This window comes from Desmodus rotundus, chromosome 9 (genome assembly GCF_022682495.2).
Source record: "Desmodus rotundus isolate HL8 chromosome 9, HLdesRot8A.1, whole genome shotgun sequence".
In the NCBI taxonomy this organism is placed as follows: Eukaryota; Metazoa; Chordata; class Mammalia; order Chiroptera; family Phyllostomidae; genus Desmodus; species Desmodus rotundus.
This window is the reverse complement of record NC_071395.1, coordinates 90,484,715-90,509,550: the sequence shown is the minus strand read 5'-3', so window position 1 is coordinate 90,509,550 and position 24,836 is coordinate 90,484,715. Positions and strand designations below refer to the sequence as shown.

The 24,836-nt window shown below is 39.6% G+C and overlaps 1 protein-coding gene across 6 annotated transcripts in view; it reads left to right on the top strand.

Moving 5' to 3' along the window:
* Nucleotides 1-945: 945 nt before the first annotated feature.
* TANC2 (tetratricopeptide repeat, ankyrin repeat and coiled-coil containing 2) overlaps nt 946-24,836 on the top strand; it is a 308,461-nt gene continuing 284,570 nt past the window's right edge. For 4 of the 6 annotated variants that reach the window (XM_053930699.2, XM_053930698.2, XM_053930696.2 and 1 more), the window contains exon 1: nt 947-1,505. The gene's annotated coding sequence lies outside the window, so the exon portion shown is untranslated. Of the gene's footprint in view, nt 1,506-24,836 lie in introns of all 6 variants that reach the window. The other 2 variants (XM_053930697.2, XM_053930694.2) reach the window with 1 other exon arrangement.

Below are 24,836 nucleotides of genomic sequence, written 5' to 3'. Positions count from 1 at the left end.
GGCGACCACGGAAGGCTGTCTCGGTTTATGGAAGGAAAGACTAGTCGGGCAGAGCACGTAATAGTGATTGCTTCGCGTCATCTTACAGCACACAGGAAAAATTTATGTTCTCACAGCTTCCACAGTTGACTTGCTGTCTTACGTTGCAAGCAACAGGAAGAGGAAAGGGGAAGAAGATGATCTAGGTGGAGGATAGCAGGGGAAATAGGCCTTCAAGGAAGTTTGCCGTGGTGGCTTCCGTGCCCCAAACCACACTCCTTCGTGTGCAGCCCGGCGGTGACAGACGCAGCTTCACAATTACACCTCGGGCTCTCCAGGGGGGGCCGTGGATTTTCAGCAGTTTTAGGTAGCAGTCCCCAGTCCCCCCTGCCCCTCCCTCCGCTGGTTTTCTTTAGTGTGATTTCCACTATAGTCAACCGAGGCCTTCTGAAGCAGGCTACAGATTAGACTCGAGCATAGGTAAAGAAGAGCTGACATTTGCAGGGGCCGATGACCCCACGAGTCACGGGTATGTGAGGTGACCAGAGTGGGGGAACCTATAGGAACGTCCTGGCCGTCAACGCAGGACGGGCCCAGAAGTGGGCGCACGTGACAGCAGCAGCACCTCGGGAGTGACGTCACCCCTGGGGGCGGAGTCGACTGCCTAGGGCCTTGTCTGCTATCGAGCTTGCTCGCCCTTCCCCTACTAAACGCCAGCGACCCCACCAGTCGAAGTCTCCCTGAGGGAACGAGAAATGCCTAGAGTGCACAGGGCGGAGTCCGGGCCTGACCTCTCGGCGCTCAGAAGGGCTCGGTCTCTACTCTCCCGCCCAGTCACTCCCCACCCCCCAACTGTGGAGGGGGAGGGGGCGGGGGCGGGGGCGCGCGCGCTCCACCACGCACGCGCCCCCACGCACGCGCGCTCCCTCCGTGCTCGCGCCCCTCCCCACCTCGGCCCGGAGGGGGCGGGGCTGCAGGCGGCTTCCGAGGGTGCGACGCCCCCGGCGCGGCGGCGGCGCTAGCGAGCGGCCGGTTGGGCGCAGGCTGCTGGGCGCATTGCTCCGGCGGGGCCCGCTGGCACAGCCGCCTTACGCGAGCCGCCTGCCCAGCGGGGGAAGCCGCGAGTTCTCCCAGGCGCCGAGCCCGAGGCTGCCAGCGCTGCCCTCCCGCCGCCGCCCTCTGCGCCTCTCCGGGCGGCCCCGCCCCCGTTCCCATCCCCCTCGCGCTCACCTCCTGGCTGTGCGGAGCGCGAGGCGGAGCGAGGCGCCCGCCGCAGCTGCCGCTGCCGCTGCGCGGAGGGGCGAGAACCTGTACCCGCGCCGCAGCTGACAGGAGGACGGCCGCGGGCTGCGCTCACCGTCCGCAAGGCCCCGCCGCGCCTGGCCGGGGCGCAGAGCCGCCGCGGGCGTCGGAGCGCAGCGAGGTGCTCTGGGAATCGCGGGAGGCGCCAGCGGGCTGCACGGTCCTAGAAGACCCCGGGGACTGGGACTTGACCCCGAGGTGCAGCGAGCCCCTCAGAGTGGCAGGTAAGAGACCCGGGGGAGTGGGGAAGGAAAGGTCGCTTAAGTGACAGGGACGCTTAAGTGACAGGGACGCTCGCCTCCGACGCCTCGACTCCAGGGAGAGGGGCGGGGGCGAGTGGGGAGACGGCGAAATGAGCAGCGAAGTGTCTCCAGTGTCCGAGGCGTGGGGAAGGTTGACGCCAAATGTGGCACTGAGCTTGGCTTCAGATTGGCCGGGGTCGGTCACTTCGATGTCACGGAAGGTGTCGTGGAATTTGGTACTGGGAGAGTCTCCTGCTGACGGGGACCCAGGAGGAGATGTGAGGCAGATTGCTAAACGTGGCAGGGAATGTGGTGCAGAACGAGTTGCAAAATGTGCCCCCGGAATGCAGCATGAAAGTAGTTGTGAGATGTGCCAGGTAAGGCACAGGGTGGGTTGGCCTGTCTGACGTTGAAATTCATGATTGAAGTGTTATTAGTGATATTAATTATTCCCCCCGGGGGAGGAGGCGTAGTATAAGGAAGGATTAATAAGGCTCATTGCTAGATATTTTATCACAGGAAATCGAGGGGAGCTATGATATGCAATTTTTGAGATAAGGATAGTACCCACGTGAAAGAAAAAAAAAAGCAAATTGTGTCTGGTTGTGAGATGGGAAAGAAAAATAGGGCGAAAATAATTCCAGGTTTTGACATCAGCATGTAAAGCACTGATAGAATTGTATCTTGCCTTCTGTCCCAGGTGTGGAATGTTTAAAATGTTTTGACAAAACATAAACAGTGATAATTAACATGAAGAAGATTTGGTGTTTTCGGTGTCTTTCACTCTCTGCTCCTTTTCTGGAAAAGAAGAAAAAACCGTACAAAACCCCCCATGTCTTGACCACAATTCTGAGTTGAAGATCACTAGGCAAAGGGAATTTTTTTCTCATGTGTGTCTGTTTCTTCATTTTTACACAGGTGAAAATATCTGGAATCAGGAAAACAAAACAATATGGTGAACAAAAGGGATACATTTTCAGGCATTTTGAGGGGCTGGAGTCAAAAGCTATTGCAGTGGTTAATTACAGTGAATGACAGTAGTGATATATTCGTGCATGTTCTTGGTGTTGTGGCAAAATAGGGGGAAACATTGTATGCAGTAAATGTGGCATGAAAAGCAACAACATGGATACTGTCAGTGGAGTGCTTCTTGCAGCATTTCCTAGGTAGATCATCTTCAGAATGTGAGCACAAAAAATGATTATTAAATCAATCTCTCTCCAGATACATACATGTATATAGATACAGATATAGATCACCCACATGCTGCAAAACATTGTGACTTCTATTTAAGAACATTGTGTTTTGAAAGAATTGTCAGAACAATTCTTTCAGAAGTAACAAAAGACATGAGCTATTTAATATAACTTATATGCATACAGTCAATGAATGTCTGTATACTATGAACCAAGCAGAAATATCTGAATGTGTTCATTAGGATATAGTTAATTATTGATAGGCTCTAGTGTTTTATGTTATAATTCTTGTAGATAAATGGAATTACTTGCCTGGATGTTCTCACATTAAGAACAGTCAGTAATTTGCCAGATAATCCAAAAATTTATACTGATTGGCTTCTTCCTGGATCCAAATTCAGCCACTGAGGAATCAATTACTTCAAAGACAAAACTGGATTTTCCTTGAGGATTAATTTTGGGTTTTGGTTTCTTCTATAGATCTATCCCTCACCTAGAGGCTATGTTGGAGCTAAAGCAAAGAGGAGAGGGCCAGAGGAGAATAAAGAGCAGTTCTATTGGATCTTCCTGTTTTGTTCTGACTGTAAGCCATATGTACTGCCACCCCCTACTGTCTGTAGGAGGAGGTGTTGCAGAGTCCCATTCTTTTCTTGTTATCACTGCCCCCTTGTGTAAGGGAAGAAATTGATAGTTGCACTTAGGGAAGCTGCTCTCAGATTGTTCTGACAGAGTGCTTATGTAGATTTATTAATCATCAATACTCCTCAGGGTTTTAAACTTACTGTTAATTAGCCTTCAGATTAAATGTCTATTTTTTTAATAGTATCTAATTTTAGTAATTCAAGTTTCTAAAGATATTTTCAATGTGTTTGGGAAGATGGTGCTGTACTATTAGTAGTAGTAGTACCAGTAGTAATACTTCACTCTTACACCTGTTATGTGTCGGTCCTGTTATATACATTTTAATCAGTTTCAACACCCAATGAAGTATATGTACTGTTATTTCCATTTTACAGTTGAGAAACTGAAACAGAGATGTTAAATAACTTGCCCAAGATTATTTAGCCAGCAAGAGGAAGAGCCGAGTTTTGTTTGGGAGCTCTGGCTCCAGACTCTGTGCTCTTTCTTTACCAGTATACTTTATTGCCCTTTCAATCAAATTAGTATGGACCCACATCATTAAAATGCTGGTGCCCGTCATGAAGCAAATATTATAAACCTAAGTAACTAGTAAGACACATCAATGTTAAGCCTAAAAATACCCAAAAATACAGTATGAACATTTCTCCTTAGGAATTTATTTTTGTAATATATTTCTGAGTTTATGAGTAGAGGAGTACCAGTTCTTTCTATGTGGTTAAAGAAATATTTGTGATGGATTTTGGCTTTGGGGAAGACTTTGGAGGTAGAAAGTTACCTTCAAGTAGTTTGACATGTGTGTATGTGTGTGTACTATCAACCAGTAAACCTTTATTGCTAATTCTCTTCAGGAAAATTAAGGAGAAATTATATATTTTTTCTACCTGCTCACATTTTTATGACCTCTATTTTATTTCTAAAAGTAATTAAAAAATGGATTGGACACCTGAGAACATTTTACCTCTTCCATCAACAATTGTTTGCTTAGATTTTTCTTACATTTAAACATTGTTTTATAGATATTGACTACATATGAAATAATATTTTTAAATGTATAAAGTATAAGGAATAACAGTGCAGCCAGCACTCATGTATGTTCCACCCAGTTTAAGAAATGGAATGTCACCTTCTACAGTTGTAACAATTATTTTCTTCTCTTATCCAAATTTTCTGCCATCCTGTGAATCACATATCCCATGTAATCAAACAGTTCCTTCACTTTTATATACATTTGTTGATAGGGAAATGCAATATAATCTACAGGTTATAGCTAAGACATTCAAGATGATATTCGTATACTTCAATAACTGTTGTAGACTCAGATCATGCTCTATTTATATTGGTTGATAGTTCATTTTAGCACACTTCACTCATCAAACCCAATTGGTTGTTGTACATCTTTATCATAAAGTTTTACTAACATTATTAAACATTGGCTTATTTCCACCTTCCATTGTTGATTCTTGACTGTTCTTAGCTAGCTCTCTAGCTTCCCCCCTTCTCCATAAATATCTTAGTTCTTTTAGTATTTTCTAAATTGATTGTGTGTGTAATATTTTGAATGGAGAAGGGAATAGGCCTAGAAAGGAATATACTAAACCAGTAGTTCCAAAAGGGGAATATTAGTGTAGTTGGTATTGATTAGTTAAAAGGTAGAACTAGTGTACATAAAAGAAATGTGTCAAAATTCTCTTGTCATATTTATTCCACTTACAGTAGAATTAAAATGGAATCTTTGGGACACACTGATTTGGCATAGAAGTTGAGTTATATTGGATTGTATTTACACAGAATCATCAGTGTTAGCTGGAATATTTTTACTGATGGCACCCAGATTTTATTTCAAGGAGTTAGAATACACTGTTGCAGAATGCTATTTACTTTTCTATCACTAGTCTGGGCAAGGTAACAAATGTTACAAAATAGTTTGGAAGCTGATTTAATTACCTGGACTTTTTTTTTCTCCAAATCAATTGAAACTTAGTATTTTCTTTTAGAGGATATTTTATCTTTAGTGTTTAAGATTCAAGGTAATATTAGATAAAGAACAAGAAATTTGTTTTTGAGTTTTACAAGGCTAGTGCAGGTTGAGTAAACAATAGTGAAAAAAGTTTCTGTTAGGGTTCTTTTTTATTCCAGAATGTTCTAAGTAATTATGATACCATAATTATTTATGGAAACAAATTTCTTTTATTAGGTCACTTGTATTTAAAAAAATCTTTATAAATCATTTGATAGCTGTGTTTATGGATAAGTATTAGCTAGTTTTTTTTTTTTTTTATGGGCCACACATTACAAAATATGTTATGTTCAGCCTCTATTTGTTCTTGAATAGTTGAAGATAAATAATAGTTGAAGCTAAGATTAAGAGACAAAAGAATCAAGAATCGTCTTAATCATGCTCTGTCTTTACCCTTTCTTCCCCATAATGCAATATCAATTTCTATCTTTATCCAGTGCATGGTATAGCTTACCTCTCAAACTCCTTTTTTTTTTTTAACAGAATTTGAGAAATTCTGATGTCAGTCGTTTAAATCAAGTAGTTGCATTATAGTAAATAATCTCATTGGTGTGTTTTTTAAAAATCCAATTGCCTACTAAACATTTTTACTGTTTATGTCAAATTTATGTACCCGTCTTTCATAGGTACTGTTGACATTAAACCAGCACACAGGGTTTATTGGGAACAGTAAAGAATTGCAATTGGGTACATGTAATCTACTGGCAAACTGCAAGCAAATCCACAGAAACAAAGGGGAGGAATGCTCCTTTATGGACTGTGGAGGGGCTATTGTAAAGGAAGAGTCCATTGGAGGAAACTGAAAGTTTGAAGTAAAGTGACTTTTCATTGGCTGAGTTATGACAGTCTGTCATTGGCCAAACTGTTAGTGAGCAAGGAGGGATATTTTCTTCATCCTTCTGACATATTATAGTAATGGAGTTTCAAGGTAAGTCTCTTCCTGTTGGGGTCATTAGTGTGTGTTGAGTGACTCCTGCATGAGATGTCTCTCTTCTAGCCTCCTGACTCCATTTTAAATGAGAATTCTGTTTATTAATTTTCACAGTACTTTGCCGCCAGAGAGATTTTTCTGACGTAGTCATCTGATCATGTCGTTCTTCAGAATCTTGCTATGGCTTCTTATCACTTAGTTGATAAAATGGACTCCTTAGCAAACCATGTGAGGTCCTTTATAATCTGATCCCTGTTTTTTCTCTTCAGACTCATTGCCTGCCATTCTTCAAAATTATGCTTCAGCAGTACTAAACTACTTGTGGTTCTTTCAGTATGTAAATATTGTCTTATCTTTCTGTGCCATTATATATGAAATTTTTTATGCATGGATTACTCCACCCCTCTCTTTTGCTCTCTGTGTAGACTGTCAGCCTTCATGTCTTGGCCCAACTAGTATCTTTTGAGTGAAGGAGGTTTCCCTACTTTCCTGGGTGGACTTGGGATGGCATTTTCTGTCTATCCTCCCATTGTGCCTGTTAAATATGGACATTATAGTAGTTGTCACATCACATTTTAATTATTTATGTCTTATCACTAGTGTGTAAGCTCCTTGAAAGCAGGTACAATGACTTTTCATCTTTTATTTTCAGCAACAGCATAGTTAGTACACAGTAGGTGTCATTATCTGCTTATTGAATAAAGATTGTTGACAGCTATCTGAATTATGCCTTTGAAATGTCATCTCTTATTGAGGAATTGGAGAAATCCTAGGCATTAGGAGGTATGTGTAGAGAAATATCCATACATACACACTTCATCTAAAATATCATTCAGAGTAACTCCTGTACTACAATTGAAACTAACTCTAGAGTTAAGCTAGATTTTATTATTTTTTATATTTACTAGGGTGAAGGGAGGAAGGTTAGACTGTCCTCTGTGTGAACTTTAGCTGAATTGTTTTCATTGTATATTATAGGAGTTGGCAAACTAGTGCAAATGGGCCAAATGCAGCCCAGCATCTGTTTTTATATGGCCTGAAAGCTAAGAATAGTTTTTACATTTTCAAGTGGTTGAAAAAATATCAAAAGAAGAATAATGCTTTGTGACATGTGAAAATTATAGGAAATTCAAATTTCAGTGGCCATAAAGAAAGTTTTATTGGAGTATAGCCATGCTTATTCATTTACATACTGGCTATGACTGTGTTCTGGGTACAATAGCAGACTTGGGTAGTTACAATTGAGACCATATGGCCCACAAAGCCTAAATACGTATTTACTATCTAGCCCTTAACAGATAAAGTTTACTAGTGCTCAGTCTATCACTAGTCCGTGCCCATTAAATGTTCATTAGATGTCATGAGTTGGAGACAGACCAACCATGTCTGTTGAAGACCTCTGCAGGGCATAATCGCTTTTGTCTATTTACGGAGAAAAGATTGGCCACTTTACCTTAATAGTGATTTATCTGACAGAGGCTCCTGTTGTACCTCCTTATAACACCCATATTACATCTAACTCAGTCAGTTTCTGACAAAGTGTATTATCTGATTCTATTCCTTTTTCTTAGAAGAGGTATCCCAAGCAGAGAAGTTTAGAGCACAGCATATAAGAGAACATTTTTCTTTGTTTGTTCAGGTATTAGTTTCATTCATATTTTACATAAAAAAGATCATTGCTATATGAAAAAAAATCACTTGATTTTGTATATTATTGTGTTATACAGACACATTATGTTTAAGGAATGAATTAAGTTAGATATGTTGGAAAAATTGGAGTTTCATGCAGTGTATCAACATATTACATCATTCACTTAAATACTTATTGAATATGTATAGTAGTTTTACTATTGTAGTCTTTCAGTTGAAGGTGGATGTTTTATATTCTTTCTTAGATAAAAGCTAAAATTTTAATTCAGAATTCTGTGTCCTAGATGATACTCATTGTACTTCTGGGAAACATATAGTTAAAAATAATGTATTAAAGTTTGTCACTTCCCTAAAGTTTTACTAAGTTTTATAGTTTTCTTTAGGTAGCAAAGGTATTATGAAAAGGAAAACAGTGACTTATATATTCCTTTTAATAAATATTAGCAAGTATTATAGACACAAAATTCACAGAAAAGTATAAAAGCAATAATAGCCCTGGCTGGTGTGGCTCAGTGGATTGAGTGCTAGCCTGCAGATTGCCAGTTTGATTCCTGGTCAGGGCACATGCCTGGGTTGCGGGCTGGGTCCTCGGTTGGCATCATGCAAGAGGCAATCAATTGATGTTTCTCTCCCTCTCTTCTCCTTCCCTTCCTCTCTCTCTAAAAATAAATAAATAAAATCTTTTTTAAAAGTATATAAGCAATAATAATGGAAAACTTTTGTTGTTTCAAGCAGGTGTCTTTGGACCAAGTAGCCATGCTTATTTCTTTGTCTGTAATACCATGCTTGCATTACCATATCTGATTCATAATCAGGTGACATATCTGATTATAGACATTGACAACATGAAGAAATATGACACCAGCTTTAATTGCCATGGAAACTCCCTTTCCTCACCTATGTATTACAGCATTATTAGTAGATTAGTTAGTTATTAAACTTGGAAATGGAAGTGGGTATGTAGATATTGATTTAATCTTTTTAGGTATGGGGAATCTGCCTCAGATCTTAGTAAATTCCCTCTGTCTAAAAGAAGGAAGTCTCATTTTAGCCCTTTGTTCCTAATCTTGTGTTGTAGGGTCCCACAATTTCTAGCTCTAGTTGCTAAATTTGATAAGCCAAAGATAGGCAGGCTATGGAAGCTTGATAGGTATTTGTTGTACTCTAGAATTCTATTTCTGTTCAAATTCCATGGAATCCTGTAGGGCTCCTCAGGATTGTGAATTAGGGTAAACAAAGGTAATTAGCTTTAGTAGATGTGTGGGATGAAGACTCAGTACATATCCAAATCCTGCTTCAGCATCAGAATCATAGCTCTTACCTTTTTAGGGCTTTAAAGAGGAAGTGAGACTTCCTTTGCAAGTTGTTACGCAAACATTCCTATGTTATAGGATGACAATACTTTTGTTCAGTTGTAAGAAGCTTTTGAAATTCTGCAATCATGAGACACATTGTATAGTACATAGAACATAAATTTGTGAGTTTTTGAATCATGAAAACAGGTTAGAATTATTGCTCTGTCATTTAATAAGAGGCTAAAACCTGTCTTACAGAGTTTGATGATGATAAAATGAAATAATGTCAGTGAAAATCCTTAGGACAATGTCTAGTACTTAATAAGTGGTCACTTTTATTAGGCTTTGGAAAGTGTCCTGGGTTTCTCTTTTTTGATGTATGCTTCACACAGCTCCGCTCCAGTATTTTTACTAGCACTGTCCGTCTAGCTTTTTTCCTTGTTATGTTGTCTTACTCTCCTTTTCAGCCTTGCAAGACATTTTAAAAACCTGTGGTAATTTGGCTACCGATTTATTTTCTGTTTTAAAATTTTCTTTTATGAAGGATTTGATAAGAGCTGAAAGAAAGAGTTCTTGAATAACTGTAAACTTCAAAATAAAAATTCTTAGGAGAGAGATGCTGTTGGACAGACTCCTACATAGTATGAATTTCTTTTTGGACTGTCTTTAACCACCATAAACTTGACAAAAATTATTTTTTAATCTCCTCTGTCAATTAGGAAATCACAGCATTTCTTGAGACAATGAGCTCTGTGACAAAATTTTTTCAATTCAATCATGTAAACATTTTCAACTTTCATAAACATTTCTCACTTCTGTAATTTTTCTTTCTTTTTTGGGGGGGAGGAGATATTTTATTTATTTATTTATTTGATATATTTATTGATTATGCTATTACAGTTGTCCCATTTCCGCCCCTTCACTCAACTCTATCCTGCCCACCCCCTCCCTCCCACATTCCCCCCCTATAGTTCATGTCCATGGGTCATACTTATAAGTTCTTTGGCTTCTACATTTCCTATACTATTCTTACCCTCCCCCTGTCTATTTTCCACCTATTATTTATGCTATTTATTCTCTGTACCTTTCCCCCCTCTCTCCCCCTCCCACTCCCCTATTGATAACCCTCCATGTGATCTCCATTTCTGTGGTTCTGTTTCTGTTCTAGTTGTTTGCTTAGTTTTCTTTTGTTTTTGTTTTAGGTGTGGTTGTTAATAACTGTGAGTTTGCTGTCATTTTTACTGTTCCTATTTTTAATCTTCTTTTTCTTAGATAAGTCCCTTTAACATTTCATATAACAAGGGCTTGGTGATGATGAACTCCTTTAACTTGACCTTATCTGAGAAGCACTTTATCTGCCCTTTCATTCTAAATGATAGCTTTGCTGGATACAGTAATCTTGGATGTAGGCCCTTGCCTTTCATGACTTGGAATACTTCTTGCCTGTCCCTTCTTGCATGTAAGGTCTCTTTGGAAAAATCAGCTGACAGTCTTATGGGAACCCCTTTGTAGGTAACTGTGTCCTTTTCTCTTGCTGCTTCTAAGATTCTCTCCTTCTGTTTCATCTTGGGTAATATAATTATGATGTGCCTTGGTGTGTTCCTCCTTGGGTCCAGCTTCTTTGGGACTCTCTGAGCTTCCTGGACTTCCTGGAGAAGTCTATTTCCTTTGCCAGACTGGGGAAGTTCTCCTTCACTTTTTGTTCAAATAAGTTTTCAATTTTTTGTTCTTCCTCTTCTCCTTCTGGCACCCCTATAATTCGGATGTTGGAACATTTCGAGATGTCCTGGAGGTTCCTAAGCCTCTCCTCATTTTTCCGAATTCTTGTTTCTTCATTCTTTTCTGGTTGGATGTTTGTTTCTTCCTTCTGGTCCACACCATTGATTTGAGTCCCAGTTTCCTTCCCATCACTATTGGTTCCCTGTACATTTTCCTTTGTTTCTCTTAGCATAGGCTTCATTTTTTCATCTGGTTTTCGAACAAATTCAACCAATTCTGTGAGCGTCTTAATAACCAGTGTTTTGAACTGTGCATCCGATAGGTTGGCTATCTCTTAGTTGCTTAGTTGTATTTTTTCTGGAGCTTTGAAGTGTTCTGTCATTTGGGCCATTCTTTTTTTTTTTGTCTTGGCATGTCTGTTACTTTAAGGGGCGGAGCCTTAGGTGTTCACCAGGGTGGGGTAACGCTGGTCGCTGCGCTGTGACGCTGTACGTGGGGGAGGGGCCGAGAGGGAGCAATGGCGCCCACTCCACTCTCCACCGGATTTCAATCTTTCACTCTGCTACCCACAATCAAATTGGGCCCCTCTGGTGCTGGTTCCCGAGTGGGTGGGCCTGTGCACGCTCTAGGCCCCTGTGGGTCTCTCTAACGACCTCTCCTGTGAGGCTGGGAGTCTCTCCTGCTGCCGCCCCAACCCTCATGGGCATTTTCAATCAGAGGTCTGAGGCTTTATTTCCCCGCACTGGAGCCCTGGGTTACTCGGTCTGCTGCGCTCCCCACTGTTTGTCCCGGTTTATCTGTGCTCGAATGTGGGGCTGCGGGGTGCTACCCGCCACTCTGCCTGCCCCGCTCTCCGCCACTCTGAGTCCGGCCCTCTTGGTTTATCTGTGCAAATGTGGGGCCGCAGGGTCTGCTAGTGGTCAGACTGCCTGCCCCGTTCGTCCCACACTCCGTCAGTCTCGGTCCCACCACAGCCACTCGAGTCCTCTCTGCCCCGGTGCCCGTCTCCGCCCCTCCTACAGGTCTGGATGTATGTTTCTTTTTTATCTACTTGGTGTGGGACTTCCTTGCCGTTGGATTTTTCTGTCAGTTCTGGTTGTGCCAGGAGGCGCAGTGTGTCTACCTACGCCGCCATCTTAGTTCTCCAATTTTTCTTTTTTAAAAAATTCATATGTGACAGTCAAGGTGGTTGGTTTTCTTTTGTGATTTACCTAATAAAAAGGACTTGTTTATTTCCAGGGTAAAATGAAATAAAAAGGTTGACCATCTTTCTTTAATATAACAAGCTAACTATTCAAAATCTCATTTTTCCCAAGCTTTAGTTACTTCTGTAACATTTTGTTCATTACTGCTAATCTCTGTATCATTATACAATTAGTTGGGGTTTTTTTTTAGTTTTTTTCTTATTTGTTTATTTTTAGGGAGAGGGAGAAAGAAAGAGAGAGAAACATGGATCAGTTGCCTCTTGCACACCCCCACTGGGTAACCTGGCCCAAAACCTGGGCATGTGCCTTGACTGGGATTCCAACCGGTGACCTTTCTGATTGTGGGGCAGCACCCAACCCACTGAGCCAGTCAGGCAGTCGTTTCTTTAAATGGACTTGACTCACTACTTCTTCATTTTATTCTTAGTTGTCCTAATATCCATGTTTGTGCTAGTTATAAAATAAAATTTAGTTCATTCTAAAGGCATGCTGCTTAATGCACTTGGGAAAGAGTACTTATATGCTACTTTGACTCCAGATTGGATTTTGTATTTTTAAATAAATGAACTTTATAATGATTACTTTTCTTGCTTTAGACCATTTAATTCGCTTTCTTGTCTTTGGCTAAAAATGACTAATGGTAGCCATTTATTAGTTGTCAACAAACATTAATTGTCATTACTTATAATAGATAACTGGTGTTTTCTCCTGTTACTCTGCTTGCAATCACTAAAATAAACAAAGTGAGTGGATAAAGAAAAAGGTATTTTTCTCTCCCCTCAGGTCTCTTCCCCTCTCTACTTTTACTCCAACATTAACCGACACTGAGTGTCGGTCTTCAACATCTGTCTCTTTGCTCAAAAGCATATAAGCGTACAGCCCTGACCAGTGTGGCCCAGTGGGCGTCATCCTGCAAAGCAAAAAGTTGCCGGTTTCATTCTCAGTCAGGGCACATGCCTGGGTTGTGGGTTTGGTCAGGGCATCTATGAGAGCCAATTGGTGTTTCTCTCTCACATTAATGTTTCTCTCCGTCTCTCCCTCCCTTCCTCTAAAGATAAATAAAATCTTAAAAAAACATATAAGCATACAGGGTGGAGCAAAAGTAGGATTACAGTTATTCGTATGGAAAATGATACAATAATTAATAATATAAGAATAAACTGTATCATGTACTCACAACTGTAAACCTACTTTTGCTCCACCTTGTATATATATACATATACAGGCTTTTGTTACGTGCTATATTCATTGAAGAATATATCATGGCTCTCTCTTCAGTTTAGTAAATGAAACTCTAATTAATTTTACAAAGCTGAGTAACATTCCATAGATATTACACTATAATTTATTATGTTCTTCCTTAACTGATAGATGTTAAGATTTTATTTTATTTTATTGTTTGCTATTATAAATGTTAGTCAACTCTTACTCATGACAGGAAAAGCAAACATTCTAAATAAAATACTAACAATATAAATCCAGCAGTATATTTAGAAGACAGTACATCATGATCAAGTAGTTTATTTTAGGAAGTCAGAACAGTTAAATATTAACATAATTTATTAACATTATAAGATAAAAACTATATGATTATTTCTCTCTTTTGGGCTGGGTTGGGGGACTTTGTTTGGGGGGACTGCTGGCCTTTGGTTGTCAAAACCTGGTACATTGACAGTATGGAAATAGGCATACTTCCAGAGACAGAAGTGGATGATATGGGTGAACCTGTTCAATTTAGGGCTGGCACCTTTTAAGATCTTATATTCGATTACTTTGGTCTTAATGAGTACCTTGTTGGCTTCTGTACAGGTGTGCTCATTGCCTTTGAAACATTGGCCTGAATCTTTTCTAGGCTTTTCTTGTGCTTGTTGCCAAAATATGCATTCCTTCGGATCTAAGTTTCTTGAAGTCATTTCTAGGACTGGTTGTATGTGAAATTGTTCTTGGGTTTGGCCATATCTGTACTGCCTGCTCTAACTCTGGGGGTGGTGAAGACTGGAAAAAAGAGACCACTGACTGCCTTAATAGATGCCAGAAAAGCATTTTATAAAATTTTGTAGTAATTTCCTCAGAGTATATGTGGTATAATTTCCGAATCCTTGCTTGATTAAAGATGTCTTTCTTTTATCTTGATCAGTGGGTGATATATTGGCTGGATATAATGTTCTTGGATTTTAATTCTATTTTTCCTACATAGAATATACACTTTATAACCACTGTCATCAAGCTTCTTGTGCAATAGATAAGTCTGATGCTAGTCTATTCTCCTTTCTTTATAAGTAACTGGTTCTTTTTCTCCTGCATAGTCATGCCACCCTTGTGACTCCTGAGATCATCCAGTCTAATCTCGTTATGCACTTTATCCCTTTTATATTGTGAAAAACCCAATACTGCCAGTTTATCTCTCATTTCTTGGACTCGTCTGTATAGTTTTTTATTTTCCCCTTTCTGGCCCCAGTTTTTCCTTTTTGGGGGGTTATTCTTTAATGTTTAATAATAGTAATAGTAAAGTCATTTTGGTCATTCTGAGTTGATATTCTTAGGTGCACATTGTGCTCTTTCAAAAAGTAGTTACAAGGGTTTTTTTTTATTTTAGGAAAGTTTTTGTTTAAATTATTATTTTTGATATTCTGTTCCTTGCTTTGATTTTTCTTCAGGAATTCTTATCATTTGTATTCTTTGCCTGTCTTCAGCACTTATCACTTTCTCTCAAAACCTTTTTATCACTTTGAGTTATAAAATTTTCCTCCTTTTGCCCTGGTTGGTATAGCTCAGTGGATTGAGTTCCATCCCGTGAACTGAAAGGTCGTTGGTTCGATTCCCAGTCAGGGCACATGCCTGGGTTGTGGGCCATGTCCCCAGTTGGGGGCTTGTGAGAGGCAACTGATCTCTTATATGTCGGATGATTCTCTCCCTCTATATCTCCTTCCTTTCCCTTCTCTAAAAATAAATAAATAAAATCTTAGAAAACATTTTCCTATTTCTGGAGTTCTGGCTAAGATGGAGGCATAGGTAGAAACACTACACTTCCTTGCACAACCAAAAGAAGGAAAACGACCAATTTAAAAACAGTAAACAACCAGAACTGCCCGAATAGCAATCTGCATGGAAATCCAACAACCAAGGAGTTAAAGAAACATTCATCCAGACTGGTAGGAGGGGTGGAAACTGGCAGCCGGTCAGAGAGGACCCAAGGCAAAGTGGTGGACTGCCAGGTGAGGAAGGACTGGCTCACCAGGAAACTGAAGACTCAAAACCTCTATCTGTAAATACTGTGGGGCTTATGAAGGTGGAAGAAACTCCCAGCCTCACAGGAGAGTTCGTTGGAAAGTGGGGCTAGAGAGAAGCCAGCAAGCGGCATTGTTCCTTCTCTGCTCCCTCTCCCACAGGCAGTGCCACAACGCACCAAAGAGGGTTGCCCTGTCCTGGTGAATACCTAAGGCTCCTCCCCCTAACAATTTAACAGGTGCACTGAGACAAAGAAATATAGCCCAAATGAAAGAACAGATCAAAGCTCCAGAAAAAGCTGAGGGAAGAGGATATAGACAACCTATCTGATGCAGAGTTCAAAACACTGGTAATCAGGACGGTCACAGAATTGATTGAGCTTGGTCGCAAAATGAAGGAAGAAACAAAGGCTACACAAAGTGAAATAAAGGAAAATATACAGGGAACCAACAGTGAAGGGAAGGAAACCGGGACTCAAATCAACGGTTTGGATCAGAAGGAAGAAACAAGAATTCAAAAAAATGGGGAGAGGCTTAGGAACCTCTGGGACAACTTTAAATGCTCCAACATCCAAATCATAGGGCTACCAGAAAGTGAAGAGGATGAGCAAGAAATCGATGACTTATTTGAAAACATAATTAGGGAGAACTTTCCCAATCTGGCAAAGGAAATAGACTTCATGAAGTCCAAGAAGCCCAGAGAGTCCCAAAAAAATTGGACCCGAGGAGGAACACACCAAGGCACATCATAATTAAGTTACCTAAGATTAAAAGTAAGGAGAGGATCTTAAAAGCAGCAAGAGGAAAGGAGACAGTTACCTACAAAGGAGTTCCCGTAAGACTATCAGCTGATTTCTCAAAAGAAACCTTACCAGCAAGAAGGAACTGGAAAGAAGTATTCCAATTCATAAAAGGCAAAGACCTACATCCAAGATTACTCTATCCAGCAAAGCTATCATTTAGAATGGAAGGGCAGATAAAGTGCTTCCCAGATAAGGTCAAGTTAAAGGAGTTCATCGTCACCAAGCCCTTATTATATGAAATGTTAAAGGGACTTATCTAAGAAAAAGAAGAAAATCAAAACTATGAACAGTAAAATGACAACAAACTCACAGCTGCCAACAACTGAACCTAAAAAACAAAAACAAACTAGCAAACAACTAGAACAGGAACAGAGACACAGAAATGGAGATCATATGGAGGGTTATCAATGAGGAAGGGGAAGAGGAGAATGGTGGCGGAAGGTACAGGGAATAAGAAGTGTATTTGATAAGCATAAAATAAATGGGTAGGTTAAGATTACTATGGGAATAGAGAAGCCAGAGAACTTATATGTACAACCTATGGACGTGAACTAAAGGGGGAATGCTGGAAGGTGGGGGTGGTGGTGTAGAGTGAAGGGTGGGGGTAAAGGGGAGAAAAAACTGGGAAACCTAATAGCATAATCAATAAAATATACGTAAAATTTTCCCCTGCTTTTTACCTTCTATTTTTCTTAAGGGATTATCTGCTTTTATTCACTCTTGTCTTCATTTCTGGAATGATTCTTTCCTTTTATTTTTAATTATTTTCTGAGTTAATGTCATCTCATTTTAGTTTGTGCAATTCTCACACCTGTTCTTTCCTGTCTAGTGTCATTTTTTAAGGTCTTTTTTAGCTCATTTTGAAATAGCATGTTACAGTTTTAATCTGCTATGTGGGCATGTCTTTCTGCCATCCTTTCATTGTCTGTAGGGATATTAATCTCATTTTCTCTTTTCTTTTAACAACTTTGTATGGGATTGAAATTGATACTTTTCTGTGATTCTTTTTTATTTAAAATTAATTTAAAAATCTTTTAGAATGTGGCTGGGTCAGGAAAACATTTTCTAACTTCACAGAGCTTTTTCTTTTGTTGTTTTTGTGTGGTGTTAAAAAAGTATGGCAGCTTGCTTTCTGACACTTCCTAGCCTTGTTCTCCGGTAATTGTGTCTGGACCTTCTCTTCATTTCTCTTGTCTGATCCCAATTTTCACTCATTCATAATCACGAAATCCTTCCTCTGTGCCTTTTGGAGTTCACTGTCAGTCATCTGCAAAACTACTTTTTATCTTTAACCTCTTGACTAAACATTACTACCTTTTTTCTCTAACTGAACCAGCTCTTCTCTGAAGTATTAAGTGGTGGCTTCTCCTATTCAGGTGGATTAAGCGTTCTCTTTGCTTTTCATAGCTGCTTCTAGATTTCTTCTGGGCTCACCGCTACTCTCTTACTACTCCATTTGTAACTGATGATTTCAGTATCCATATAGATGAACCTTCTGGTATTCTGGCCTCTTGACTTCTCTACTGATCTTATCTTCTCCCTCAGCCATTCACTTCTACGGCATATCCTATGCAGATGATTTAAACCCTCATTGCATCTGCATTAACTGGGCAGCTTTGAAAAACTACAGATGCCTAGGACTCACTTCGAAAGATTCTGTTAGGGTTAGTCTGAGTGTGGCTTGGGATATTATTTTTAACAGTTTCCTAAGATAACTTTAATGTGCAGCCAGGATTGAGAGTCACTGCCCTAGACCTTGTTATTACCAATAACTACAACTTTCTGTAATGTCCATTTCTGGCATTTTTGCTCTCCGACTACCACCCTTAGTTTTTCTGGCTCACTTCTTCTAGTACCCAGCAACTTAATTCTTTGACTTCATTGGGACCTTATAATTTACTGTCTTTTCAGTGTTCCTCAATGCATTCATGTCCTTACTTTTCTAACTAGCTGAATCCCCATAGCCCATCATTACAATTGCTCTTCTGCATCTACCCTCAACCGCCATGATCTTTCTCTCTTTGTTGTTCTTGCCTGGCAAAACCCAGCCCAAGTTAAAACCAACTCTATCTATTTTATACCTGTATACTTGTAGCTGAATATGGCTAGAGCAGAATAACTATGTTGACTTTAAATTCTTGGCTACTATGATTTATAAGGAATCAAATGCAAAGAAATTAGTGTTCATTTTAATGCATTTTAACAACAGTATATATCTGTGTAAATATTACCATTAACAAGATATAGAACATTTCTACCATTTAAAAAAGTTTTTATTCATGCCTCTTTCTATCTAAACTTCCTCCCTCCCCCCAAGAGGCGACCCTTTTTTAAACTTCTACCGTAGATTAGTTGTATTAATTCTTCTACTTCATATACATGGAATCGTACATTAAGTATGTTTTGGTTTGGCTTCTGTATCAGTCTGTGTCCAGTCATGAGAGAGCAATTACGTAGTAATTTGAACAGTGACCATTAATGTAGTAATTATTAACTATAACAGGGGAATGGAATAATGAGGGATTAGGTAGTAAGAAGTGAAGAGAATATAAGAATAGTAGATACACAGAGAAGCCACTACTCCTGGACTGAAAGTGTCCAAGGAAGAGTGCCCTCCCCAGCTGGCATTTAGACTGTTGGAAAGAACATGGCTGTGAGTCACTGAATGGCAGAGAAATTGCTGTGATGCCACACAGCCAAAACTTTCTGGAAATTTGCTCTCCAGTACTCCCTAGAAATCTGCCCCACCAAGGAAAGCTCTATATACTAGGGTGTCTCACTAAAGGTACTCAACTGTAAAACCACCAGAGAGAGCATGCTGGAGGAATGTGCTGGTTGCGGGGTATTCCTGGCCTCCATGCAGTTGAGCAGGACGACGCTGGAGAAGCTGCCTGTGCTGCAGGAACCAGGTGTTGGAGAAACCATGCACACTATAGGAGCCTGCTGAGCAAGCGCACTGGAGTACAGAAACAAAACTCTTTCCTCCTACAGAGTTATTCCAGGACTTCTATTGGCAAAGTTTTAACATTGTGCCAACCAGCAAAGAAAAAAAATATTTAAATGGCTCAGATCCATTTCACAGTGCAGGCAAAAAAGGAGGAATTTGGATTTGAGAGGCAAAAAAGGTGATTATTAATGCAGGTCACATTTTCTTTCTTTGTTTGGAATCTCCTAATTTTTTATTTTATGCTAGGCATCTTTTAAAAAATAAAAGAATAGCAGAGATTGAATAACAATAAAAATTTTAAAAAATTGAATAATAATAAAAATTAAAAAAAAAAAAAAAAGAATAGCAGAGACTGAGGTAAATACTATTTACTTCCAGAGAAGGGCATGTTGCTAGTGACTTTGTCCACTAACAGTGGAATTCTGATTTATCTTTGTGGACTGTGTTTTGTTGTAGCTTAGTTTATTTCAGTTTTTATTGGTTTCAAATGTATTGAGGGTGGTGGTAGGGCTTTTTTTGTCAGGAGGGCTTGCTATCTGTTTTCATAGATATCTCTTTGCTTTATAGCCCAGCTTCCAGATGTTTTTGGTTTATCCTTCCTGTGTTTCTTCTTCTCCAATATTACCTTATACATGCATAATTTCTTATTTCCTTTTACAGAAAAGGTAGTGTACTAGAATACTCCTTTGCATTTTGCTTTTTTGTTTTACTTAACATATCATGAAAATAATTTTATTATTATTTATAGAAATCTATTTATTTATTTATTTTTACTGCACTCCATATGTACCCTGGGTACATATGTACCCTGGTTTGTTTAGTCAATCTATTACATTTGGACTTTTGTGTGGTCTTTAATATGCCATAATAAAAAATAATACTGTAATAATCTTTTGTGTATGTATTTTTATATTGTTGAAGTACATTCTCTCTTAAATCTCTTCCAGAGTTTTGCCCTCACTATTCCAGTGACACTTCCCTTATCAGGGACTTAGTGATCTTCATGTTGCTAAATACAATAGTTATTTCTATGTCTTCCTCTCATATGAACTCAGTCTGCACTCACTTCCTTGATAACCAAATTCAGCCAATAATCTCATTTGATCTTATGTTTTTACTGCGTATATGTTGATAACTCCCAGAAGTATGTATTCAGTTCAAATTTCTTTCCCAAATTCCAGACTCATGTATCCAGCTGCTTACTTGACGTTTCTGATTTGATGTCCAATATACATCTCAAGCACATTAGTCCAAAATTGAACTTCTCACTATTTCTTTCCCCATCTTCTTCCACTTATTCTTCTGCAGGCTTTTCTATGTTGCTCATGGCAGTTCCATCCTTTCACTTGTTCATAATGTTGTCATCCTTGATTTCTCTTTTATACTCCCCATACCCAATTGGTTGGGAGATCTGTTGGCTATACCTTCAAAACATACATAGAATCTGAGCACTACTGACCACCTACATCCAGATCTGAGCTACTGATATTACTTACCTGGATTACTGTAGCCAGCCTCTTAACTCCTTTGTATCTACAGTTTCTTTTCAGTAGAGCAGCCAGGGTGATCTTTTTAAAATACATTAGGTCATGTTTTTACTCTTCTTAATATCCGCCCTATGACTTCCCATCTTACACAGAATTTAAGCTAAAGTACTCACAAGGGCTAAAAAGACCCTACACATTGTGCTTGAATCATTTCTCTCATCTCATATACTTCCTTAACTCCCCTCTCTTGCCCCCTGATCTACCGTGCTGTACACAGGCCTTTTTGCCTGTTTGCCTCTCTTGAACAAGCTGAACATGCTTCTGGCTTCAAGAACTCACAGCTCTTTAAATCTTGAGGTACACATCTTTTTTTACAGCTTAGAGCAGTGCTTCTCAAACCTTTACATACCTCATAATCAGAAAGAAAAACTAAAATTCACTTACTATAGAAGTACATCTAGAACAATTGTTTTAAATATTATGAATGCATGTGAAGATTATCAGAAAAATTGGTAAAAAATAGGATTTTAATAGATCTTGCAGGGCTCACAAGGAGAAGGAAAGATAATATTAAGGAGGAGGACTGGAATAATTTGTAGAGGGAAAGATTTAAAGGTGATATTAAGTAAGTTTGCTTAGAAGACAGACAGGGATCTGGCAAGGTGTATGTTGGTGGGATTTAAAGTTGTAAGTAGGTTAACTTAAAACTTTATCCTTAAAGTTTTATCTCTGTTTTTTATCCCTACTTTTATTTTCTGACTCTGTCTTGATCTATTCTCACCCTTTCTTTGCCCCTTTCCCTGATTATTGTGTTACATATTTATTCTGACTACTTTGCTTCATGTTATACTCTAAACTTCTCTGTGTTCTGACTCAGAAAAATATCTTGGTAGTATTTCTCTTGATTATCATTTTGCAATATATTTCATTATTTTAAGATGAGTTCTGTTTTTTCTTTTTTAAAAAAGCTAAACTTTTTATTAATATTTATCTATCATTAACATTCCATTCAGACTTTTACATTATCCAAAATAGAGTCCTTAGTCCAAGCTGAACTGAATTCCTGCCACCCCCTTGTTTGGAGCTTTGTTTTCCATCTAATTTCTGACAGTCTCAGATGTATATAGTTCATTCCAGAGCATTTAGGGCTAGCACATTGTGGTGTGGGTATGCTTAAAATATCAGTGAATGAACTTGTTAGCTATAACAATAGAATTTTCACTCATTTTCTTTTTTCTACCTCATTAAGGACAACTTTCTTGATTAAAGCTACCATTCTTTGATCCTCTATTGATAGAACATTTATCTTCAGGAATATATTATAATAACCCATTTTAATTTTTTAAAAATTATATTTTATTGATGATGCTGTTACAGTTGTCCTGATTTTTCCACCTTTGCCTGACTCCACCCAGTAACACCCACTCCCTCAGGCAATTCCCACACCATTGTTCATGTCCATGGATCATGCATATATGGAGGAGTCTTTGGCTACTCCATTTCCTGTGCCATACTTTACATTCCCATGGCTATTCTGTGAGTACCTATTTGTACTTCTTAATCCCCATTTTCTCTATGCCCCACCCCTCTCCCATCTGGCAACCATCAAATTGTTCTTTGTATGCATGATTCTGTCTCTGTTCTTTTTGTTTGCTTAGTTTGTTTTTTAGATTCAGTTGTTGATAGATGTATTTTTTGCCATTTTATTGTTCATAGTTGAGACCTTCTTTTTCTTAAGTAAGACCCTTTAACATTTCATATAATAATGGTTTGGTGGTGATGAACTCCTTTAGTTTTTTCTTGTGTGGGTAGCTCCTTATCCGCCATTTGCTGCTAAATGATAGCTTTGCTGGGTAGAGCAATCTTGGCTGGAGGTCCCTTCTTTCCATGACTTTGAATATTTCTTGCCAATTGATTCTAGCCTGCAAAGTTACTTTTGAGAAATCAGCTGACAGTCTTATGGGAACTCTCCTGTAGGTAACTAACTTCTTCTCTCTTTCTGCTTTTAAGATTCTCTTTATTTTTAACCTTTGTCATTTTAATTCTGATGTATCTTGGAGTGGGTCTCTTTGTATCCATTGTTTGGGACTCTGTGCTTCCTGGACTTGCATGTCTATTTCCTTTACCAAATTAGGGAAGACTTCTTGCATTATTTTTTGAAATGGATTTCCAATTTCTTGCTCTTTCTCTTCTCCTTCTGGCATCCCTATGATGTGACTGTTGGACTTCTTGAAGTTGTCCCAGAGGCTGCTTATACTATCCTCATTTTTGGGGGATTCTTTTTTCTTCTTGCTGTTCTGATAGGTTGTTTTGTCTTATGTTTCAAACCATTGATTTGATTCTTGGCTTCATCCACTCTATTGTTGTTTCCCTGTAAATTCTTCTTTTCAATTGGTGTATCTTTTGTTTCTGACTGGATCTTTTTTATGCTATTGAGGTCCCCACTAAGTTACTTGAGCATCCTTATAACCAGTGTTTTGAACTCTGCATCTGGTATACTGCTTATTTCCATTTTGTTTAGCTCTTTTTCTGGAATTTTGATCTGTTCTTTCATTTGGGCCATGTTTCTTTGTCTCCTCATTTTGGCAGCCTTCCTGTGTTTGTTTCTATGTATTAGGTAGATCTGCTTTAAACTCTGTGTCTTGGTAGTGTGGTCTACTGTAGTAGGTGTCCTGTAGAGTCCAGTGGCACAGTCTCCCCTATCACCCAAGCTGGGTACAAAGGTGTGCCCTACATATGGGCTGAATACCCCTTCCTCTTGTAGTTGGGCTTTGGTCGCTGTTGGCAAATCAATGGAAGGGATTTAGCCAGGCCAGTTAGCTGCAAGGATTAGCTGTGACCACTTACCAACCTTCACCCTCCGTGGAGGATCAGCTGTGCAGGGGCAGTTCGGTGGTGCTCTGTCATGGTCTATAGCTGTCTACTGGGCACAGGGGCCCTGGAGTTTCCTCGGTGGTGCAGGGCAAGGTCAGCCCCCACCTGTGTTTTGCCTGGGGCCAGCCTCCCCAAGCTGTAAAGCAATCTGAGATGGTGGTACTTGTGCTGGGCTTGGAGATTCCCAGGTGAAGAAGCCAAGCTGTGAATCTAGGCTGGCTGCTGCTAGTGCCAGGTCCAGAGCTCACTGATGCCAGCTGTTCCTTGTTTGAGAGGATTTGGGAAGTTGTGAAGTACAAGCTAAGACCAGCCATTCATATGGAAAAGCAGCTTGGGTGGGCCTATAAATTAGGTGGGGTGGAGTCTCTGGGGTTCTCCAAAGTGGGCTAAACAGTGCTAGCCAGGTTGATGGAGTTTCAGATATGGCAACAGCTTGCCAGTTCTGTGGGGGGAAGTTTTAGAAAAGCGACAGTGGCCTCTGTTTGCCTTCATGCCAGACTCTTCAGTTCCTCCCTTTATGCCATTGGTGCCTTTTAAGCTGCTACCCTGGTGCTGGAGCTCAGAGGGAGTGAGTCTGAGTGGGTGAGAGTGTGTGTAAGTTCTTTAAGAGGAACTGCTAGGGGCTCCAGCTCTTTCTTCCACTGACTCAATCCCCACTGGTTTTTGCAGCCAGAAGTTGTGGAGACTTATCTTCCTGACTCTAGAACCCTGGGCTGTGGGGCCTGGTGTGGGGCTGGAACTCCTCACTCCTAAGATATCCCTCCCGAATTTTTATCCACTACACGTGAGTGAGGGATCAGCTCATTCAGCTCTGTGCCCTTCCTACTAGTCTGGATGGATGTGGTTTCTTTCATTCTGTAGTTGTCAGACTTCTATTCAACTTGACTTCTGATGGTTCTGAGTGATGGTGGTTCTGTATTTTAGTTGTAATTTTGATGTGGTTGTGCAAAGAGGTGAGCCATGTTTGCCTATGCTGCCATCTTGACCAGAAGTCATAATATCCCATTTTTAGTAATGGGTGTGTATATATGTTTGTGTGTTAGTTGACATCCCACTGTGTCATTGCTTACAGATGAATAATTTAGCACTACTTTACTGATGAATAATTTAACAATTCTGTTAAATGAGAAGTTTTTGGAGTAATAGTCTTTACTGATCTTCTAGGTGGATTCTTTTTCCAGGTGCTTTTACATACTGTTAGGATTGTGTTCAGCTGTAACAGAAACTCAAGTATAGTGGCTTAACTCAAATAGGATTTTTTTTTTTAAGTAACAGAAAATATGCATGTTTGTGGCCTATAGTTTATGAAAATTCCACAGT